The sequence below is a fragment of the Zalophus californianus genome, chromosome 1 (genome assembly GCF_009762305.2).
Source record: "Zalophus californianus isolate mZalCal1 chromosome 1, mZalCal1.pri.v2, whole genome shotgun sequence".
In the NCBI taxonomy this organism is placed as follows: Eukaryota; Metazoa; Chordata; class Mammalia; order Carnivora; family Otariidae; genus Zalophus; species Zalophus californianus.
In genome coordinates, this window is record NC_045595.1 from 93,819,184 (window position 1) to 93,827,563 (window position 8,380).

General features: G+C 39.4%; 1 pseudogene; it reads left to right on the forward strand.

The window, feature by feature from the left end:
- The first annotated feature begins 5,752 nt into the window (after window positions 1-5,752).
- LOC113915993 lies at window positions 5,753-6,231 on the forward strand (annotated as a pseudogene).
- Window positions 6,232-8,380: the final 2,149 nt, after the last annotated feature.

The window sequence follows — 8,380 nt, forward strand, 5'->3', positions numbered from 1 at the left end:
GTTATAACAGAGGGCTGATGTCATTATTAAAATGTCATCCTAAGATTCAAGGAAGCATAAGAATCCCTAGGGGGAAAGTCACCTTCCTATTTTTCCTGCAATCCCTCTTGTTCCCACTGCAGGAGGAGCCTTCCTAGTCCCTGCCACTCCCTGCCAGTCCCATCTTTGCAGCTATTTTCTTCTGTACATATTTGGGGAATTGTGGTTTAATTTTCAAAATAATCTTGTGGGTCCTGCATCTTTCAGGAAATCACCCACAGTTTCTTTTTTTTTTTTTTTTTATGTTCAGTTAGCCACTGTATAGTACATCATCAGTTTTTGATGTAGTGTTCAACGATTCATCAGTTATGCATAACACCCAGTACTCATCACAACATGTGCCCTCCTTAATACCCATTACCCTACTACCCCCAACCCCTACCCCCCTCCTCTCTGAAACCTTCGGTTTGTTTCCCAGGGTCCATAGTCTAAGATGTGGTCCATATATACAATGGAATATTATCCAGCCATCAGAAAGGATGAATACATTTGCATCAACATGGATGGAACTGGAGGGGATTATGCTAAATAAAGTAAGTCAAGCAGAGAAAGACAATTAACATATGGTTTCACTCATATGTGGAACATAAGCAATAGCACGGAGGACCATAGGGGAAGGGAGGGAAATCTGAAGGGGGAGAAATCAGAGAGGGAGACAAACCAATGAGAGACTATAGCCCACAGTTTCTAATGTGATCTTACTTTTTCCAGCATGGTTATTAGAAGATACTTTACTAACCCATTATTTCAATACAAAAATGTGTTCTCGAGCAAGAATTACCAAACATTTGGTGAAATCCAACACCATGAGAGGAAGTAACCTCAACAAATAGAGGAAATGTTACCTAAGAAAGCATAATTAATAGAATTTAGTAGAGCAAGACAGATTAACTTCAATTAATTTTTCAGAAAAATATGTGAAAAAATATAGTGTTTGTGTATGTCTATATGTATACATACATTTGTGTATGCTTGTGAAATAATCAATTAGAGGTCAAAGACATTAAAAATGAGACTGTGGAAGGAATTCAAAAGATGGTCTACAGAGAAAAATGTACTTGGCAGAGAATGATTAATGAGGTGGAAGCTAAGTGGAGGGAACTTACCAGAATACAACAGAAATGAATACAGATGTAGGAGTATGAAAACAAAATAAAGAGACAAGGCCAAAAGATCCAAAAGTTTCATCATCTGACTAAAAGGAATTCAGGAAAAGAAAATAAAGAGAATGTAGGGGAGTAAATACATGAATGTATAGATAAAATTTCCAAAAATTAAAAAAATAACAAGCCCCGACTTGATTGAAAGGGCTTAGTAAATGTCAAGTAGAATTTACCACCCACAGACTCTTTCTGATGGAAAGTTCTCCAGCAGGAAGGATGTCCTCTAATATAGTTTAGGAGTTGGAACAGATCTCATATTTCAATGTCTCCATCATACTGATAAGAAAGCCAAGACTCAAGGAGGTCAAACAATTTTATAATAATCATGTAGTTATCAAAGAAAAGAGTCAGGGTTAAATTCAAATATCCTGACTACGGCCCAGTAATTTTTTCTCAACTTTCTCCAATGGGAATTCATAGATAATTAGGTCTGGTCAGGTTTCAAATTGTTCCATGACAGCAAGATCTTAATGCTAGAAGACTGTAAACATATTTAAAAAGAAACTCCACATGGGTTTGAATTTTTTTTTTTAAAGTTGTGATTTAGTGGACATTTAGTCAAGAAAACATTCATTGTCGACCTCAAAGACACCTACATGTCCATTTCCCTATATTCTTGGGAGTGTATAAATACAGTACTGGCACTAAGCAGTTAAAGTATTCATTGAGTGATATGACTTAATTTACCCATGTTGCTCCCCCAAACCTTGATAATTAGTCTTAGAGAAACTTGACTAGTTTTATTGCGGTTGTTGCTATTATTGCTTGTTTGTTTTTACTATTTACACAAAAGGTTTATTTACTACTTGAATTACTATAGGCAGTTTACTTAAAATAGCTAGCCTCAGTTTTCTTATCTCCAATTTGGGGATATCAATACCTACTTTGCAGGATGCCTGTGTAGATTTAATGATTGAATGAAATGCAGTAAAGTGAAGAAAGGAGTGCTTGCCCCAGGGAGTGAATCAGCCAAACATCCATTCCTTCTTCATTCTCCGCCCCCCCTGCACAAAACAACTCCGTCCCCAAGAAAGGGATTTCTCTCTTCCCTTTCCCTATTTTTTTCTGCCTCCTTCCTCTTTACTTTTTGCTGCTGAAATGTAGGATTTTGTTTATAGACATTAATGAAAATATTTTATTTAGAGATATTTAAGATCCCTAACCCTTTCTCTTAACTCAGTTTTCAAAATACCTAGATGGCCTTTCAAGAGAGAAAGAAGCAAATGCAAGACATGAGCTAAGAATCAAATGTACAGACATAAGAAGTAAATTAAGACAGTAGGTCTGGGAGTGCCTGGGTGGCTCAGTTGTTAAGCATCTGCCTTCGGCTCAGGTCATGATCCCAGGGTCCTGGGATTGAGCCCCGCATCAGGCTCCCTGCTCTGCGGAAGGCCAGCTTCTCCCTCTCCCACTCCCCTGCTTGTGTTTCTTCTCTCGCTGTGTCTCTCCCTGTCAAACAAATAAATAAAATCTTTAAAAAAAAAAAAAAAGACAGTAGGTCTGTTTTGAGTTCCAGATAAATTAATAACTGTATTAGTAACTACATATTTTGAGTTCCAGATAAATGTGAAAGTGCTTAGTAACTATAATATGTTCTGCTGCTCTCATATTATAAACAGTTTCAAGACTATTGAGAATAAAGAGTCTCTACCCCCAAAACAGATATGAGACTGCTATTCAATATTCATATGAGAAAGTCATGTGGGACACCCTGTACTGCAGCTTCCACACAGGGCAGTCACTGGGAAGTATCTGCCTGAGGGAATACTTCTCTCAGGTGGCACAAAAGCACATTCTATTAATGAACACTTTTTGCTTTAGAACCAACAAGAAATCCCAGCTTGGAATTTTGTTATAGAAGAGAATGTCTACTGGGTGTTTCTTCTGTGCCTGCATGAATGTGGTGTATTTTAAGGAAAACCTTTCTAAAAATTCCACCTATACATTGTACAAGGATTTACTATTCTTAAAGCAAGCTCCCTTGGGCATCTAGAAAGGTAGTTCATGTACAAAAATCACTTTGCTTGTCCTATTCTCTTTATTTACAAGAATCATCTGAAACAGAGTCAGTTACATCTTGCAGAGTGCAGGTAAACCTGGGATACAAGTTCCTCCGAATCTGAGGATTTAGAAAATGAGAGGGAAAAAGGCAGGTTTTGTCCAATGTGGGTTACATATTATCACTGTATTTAGGAACATAGAGCTTGCCTCTGTTCTTTTCTTTCTGCCCTGAACTACCTGGTCCTTTATTGCCCCCATTAAAATGCAGGAGACATGAGAAAAAGAGACTAACTGTGGCTGCCTAAGACACCATGATGTCCATTTTGACACATTTTCTTGCCTTTAAAAGTGACATTAAGGTGTTTTCCCCATCTCCCTGCTTGAAAATCACTTCCAAATACCAAGGAGAAAAAATAAATAAGCAAACAAATTTCATGTTCATTGACTGAGGTAGAATATAGAGAGAGTGGGAAAGCAGATGGGTAAGTAAAATAAATTACTGAGAGGAACAGAAAGGTAAATGTAATTATTTGCAGAGAGTAACTAGTGAGAAGGAAGCCAATTCAACCACACAACCCCAGAAAGACTCAATTAAGCAACATATACTTCAGAAAACAGAGTGGAAGGGAACTGAAAACAGAGGGATTGTTTAGTCCATATAAGAAGCAATTTGACTCTCCAAATTCATATCACTTCACAGCAGAGTTAAGTGATCAGTCCCCTACCCTCAGGGTACTGGAAGTATATTCTCTGGAAAAATTGAGCAAGAGAACTCTAGACTTGAATCAGAACAGAAGATGTAGAAAGTGAGATGCCAAACTGAAAGTGGGAAGAGAGGATTGCTTGTAAACCACTGAAGAGAGGAACCCACACTGACATTTTCCCCACCCAAATTCCAGAATGCTATAAGCCAGGCTCATACATGAAGGCAAAAAACTAAAAGACTCTTCTCTGTGGAAAGTAAACTACACCAAAGGCAAGGCCTCGTCCACATACACAGAATTTTCAATAAACTTTTTAGAACCTCACTCTTAAATATAAATGGATAACAGCATTTTACCATGAAAACATGGACCAAAAACAAAGAAACAAAGGGGAATTTGAAGGAAACAGAGGCAATGCTAGGAACAGAAGAAATGTCATTAATGAAGGGCCATAATTAATGTCCTTCAAAAAAAAATACTATATCCATGAGATAAAGGTAACATATTTTAGAAAATAGAACTCTTAGAAATTACATATATGATTAGCCAAAATTTTAAAAAGTTGATAAAATGGTCAAAAGTAGAACAAAAAAGAAGAGGGGAAAATGGATGTGAAAAGAAAAGAAAATTAGAAAATCACTCCTGGAGGTCCAACATACAACTAGGAAGAATTTCAAGAGGAGAAAATAGATAAGATTTTGAAGAGGAAATTATTTTTTAAAAATACCAGAAAGTATCTAAGAAGTAAAGGACATGAGTTTTTAGATTGAATGAACCTTGTCAGTATTTGTCCAGTGAAAAAAATAAGACCCTGTTAAGGCACATTATCATAAAATTTAAGAGTTTAGAGAAGACCCAAAGAATTTTCAAAAAAGCAGTTTACCTACAAAGAATCAAGCAAAAGCCATGAACCTTTTCAACAGCAACTGAATGAATATGGTTTTCAACATAGAATTCTATGTATCAATCAAAAGTGAAGATAGAATAAGTCAATTTACACACATGCAAGGTATCAAGATAAAAAAAAATTTATCTTTCATGAAGCTTTTCACTGGTGGATGTATTCTGACAAAATGAAGAAAAGATATGGAAAGATATGGACTCCTAGAAACATGGTATCTCCTATAGGATCATGAATCTCCAGGATAATAGCATGGAAATTGTCAGGCTATACATACGACAGGACTAGAGACTAGAACTCAATCCAGGGTAAACTGGAAAACAGAGGGTTTCAGGTGGGATGTCTCAGAGCAAAGAGATGAACTGAGAAGTTTTACCATGTGACAAGTTGTACTGAGAGGTGGTTTATTGAGAGTTGGAGGATGTTGGAAAACATAGCCATGAGTCAAAGCAAATTAAGCAAATGAAAAAAGAAGACAATAGTTAATTCCAAGAAAAGCCAGAAGGCATACAAGAAAGGAAACATTTGCACTATATACTGTAATACATTGTAACACTACCATATATTGTACATTATGATACCCTGCCTTGCAAAGCAAGAAAGAGTATTTTCACAATTATAACAACACTGCATAGGTATTTAACTAAAAATTGTGATACACATAGAGAAGAAAAGGAGAGGGTAATGGAATAGATGAGAATGCTAAAATCTTCATCTACTGTAATATAAACTCAATGTGTAAATGTGATGAAACAAGGAACATCTGTAGAAATATGGACTAAATACCATAAAAAGAACCTAGAAATTTTAAATGGTTGCTTTTTTTCAGGATTGAGAAGGAAGCATAAAGAGAAAGGTAGGTGACTGTTATTTTTGGTTAAAAGACTTCAACACTAGCCACTTCCTGCTTCCCTGTGGGTGGGTCATTTCTGTGTCCCTGCAGCATGGGGTGGGAGACCACCAAAGCCAATGCAGTGACTGAGGCTGATGCAAATCCAAAGGCCTACCTCCTCGCAGACACCCACCTCACAAGAAATGACCGGACCTTGTTCAGCAGGCATGTAACTACAAGCAGCTTTGGAAAGGAGCCAATGAAACTACCAAAACCCTCAACAGAGGCATCTCTGAGTTCGTTGTGATGGCTGCAGACGCTGAGCTCCTGGAGATCATCTTTCACCTTCTGCTGCTGTGCCAGGATAAGAGTATGTCCTACATGTTTGTGTACTCCCGCTCCAAGCAGACCCTAGGGTGGGCCTGTGGGGTTTCCAGGTCTGTCATCTCTGATCGTGTCACCATCAAAGAAGGCTCACAGCTGAAGCGGCAGATCCAGTCCATTCAGCAGTCCCTGAAAAGTCCTCAGCCGACCCCGGTGGCCTCTGCTACACTGAGAGTTGTGTATCATATTTTCTGTGTTAGCATGTAGTGTCTCCAGCTACCTTCTCTTGTTATATTATAGTACTAAATCTGGTTTTTGCATCTTTGTATTGCTTTTGTTTAGTTTTACAGGTGGTTATCCATATATTACTCCCCCACCCCACCCCCAATCTCTCATTCTACTCTCTCTCTCTCTGCCATCTTATCCTCCCTTTTGAAAAATGAACTAATGCTGAGAACAGGCAGAAGTCAAATGGTGACACCATTCAAAGGCAGGGGAGAGTCAGGATAGAGATCTGGTTCCAGCTTTCAGGTGCTAACTTCCTACTGCGTGGAGGGCATGGCAGAATTAAACACCATGCACTTTGTATCCCTTGTGTCTAGCTTACAAAGCCATTCTGTACATGTTTGCTCTCCAGGGGATTATGTATCATTTGGGGAGAAAGCATGTACCCTGTGAGGTTGTCAGGTGTATGTTCAAGTGCCATTTGCTAATATACCCCTATTTGCTTTGGTAATGTGATATTGCCCTTCTCCCCCAACTCCCAACCATGCCCCTGAGGGTGGCAGGGCAGTAGCATATCAAAGAAATATGCCACAGAATTCCAGAGGCTGCCTGGGTTTGTTAGACATGGGGCAGTTGAACTAGGTCTTGAAGGAGTCCAGAGTGGCAAGAAAGTAGAGAGTCAACTGAAGCTGGAATGAAGAAATCTGGGAAAGTCATGGAGCCCTCCCTGGAAGCTACAGCAGAGATGTTGGAATCCAAGGAAACATCCTCTCTGGTGAATGGAGATAGATACTTTGGTACCAGCCCCAAGAGCCCTGACTCCTGTTTCCTGCCACAATGTGGGTCAGATGTATGTATTCCTTATCACATCAGAAGGACAGTGCTACAGCAAAGGAAACAGTCAACAAAACCAAAAGACAACCGACAGAATGGTAGATGATATTTGCAAATGACATATCAGATAAAGGGTTAGTATCCAAAATCTACAAAGAACTTATCAACCTCAACACCCAAAGAATAATCCAATCAAGAAATGGGCAGAAGACATGAACAGACATTTCTTCAAAGAAGACATCCAAATAGCCAACAGACACATGAAAAAGTGCACAACATCGCTCGGCATCAGGGAAATCCAAATCAAAACCTCAATGAGATACCACCTCATACCAGTCGGAATGGCTAAAATTAACAAGGCAGGAAATGACAGATGTTGGTGAGGATGCGGAGAAAGGGGAACACTTTCTCCTTTCCCTTGCATTGGGAATGCAAGCTGGTGCAGCCACTGTGGAAAATAGTATGGAGCTTCCTCAAAAAGTTGAAAATAGAGCTACCATACAACCCAGCAACTGAACTACTGGGTATTTATCCCAAAGATACAAATGTAGTGATCCAAAGGGTACGTGCACCCCAATGTTTCTAGCAGCAATGTCCACAATAGCCAAACTATGGAAAGAGCCAAGATGTCCATCAACAGATGAATGGATAAAAAAGATATGAGATATACACATACACACACACACACACACACACACACACACACACACACACACACACACACTGGAATATTATGCAGCCATCAAAAAAAAAAACCACGAAATCTTGCCATTTGCAACAACATGGATGGAACTAGAGGGTATTATGCTATGTGAAATAAGTCAATCAGAGAAAGACATATATCATATGATCTCACTGATATGAGGAATTCTTAATCTCAGGAAAAAAACTGAGAGTTGCTGGAGTGGTGGGGGTGGGAGGGATGGGGTGTCTGGGTGATGGACATTGGGGAGGGTATGCGCTATGGTGAGCACTGTGACTTGTGTAAGACTGATGAATCACAGACCTGTACCTCTGAAACATAATATATTATGTGTTAAAAAAAAAAAAAGAGAGAAGATAGTAGGAAGGGAAAAATGAAGGGGGGAAATCGGAGGGGGAAACGAACCATGAGAGACTATGGACTCTGAGAAACAAACTGAGGGTTCTAGAGGGGAGGGAGGTGGGGGGATGGGTTAGCCTGGTGATGGGTATTAAGGAGGGCATGTATCAAAAACTAATGCTGTGGGTGCCTGGGTGGCTCAGTTGGTTGAGGACTGCCTTCAGCTCGGGTCATGATCCTGGAGTCCTGGGATCAAGTCCCGCATCGGGCTCCCTGCTCAGCAGGGAGTCTGCCTCTCCCTCTGACCTTCTTCCC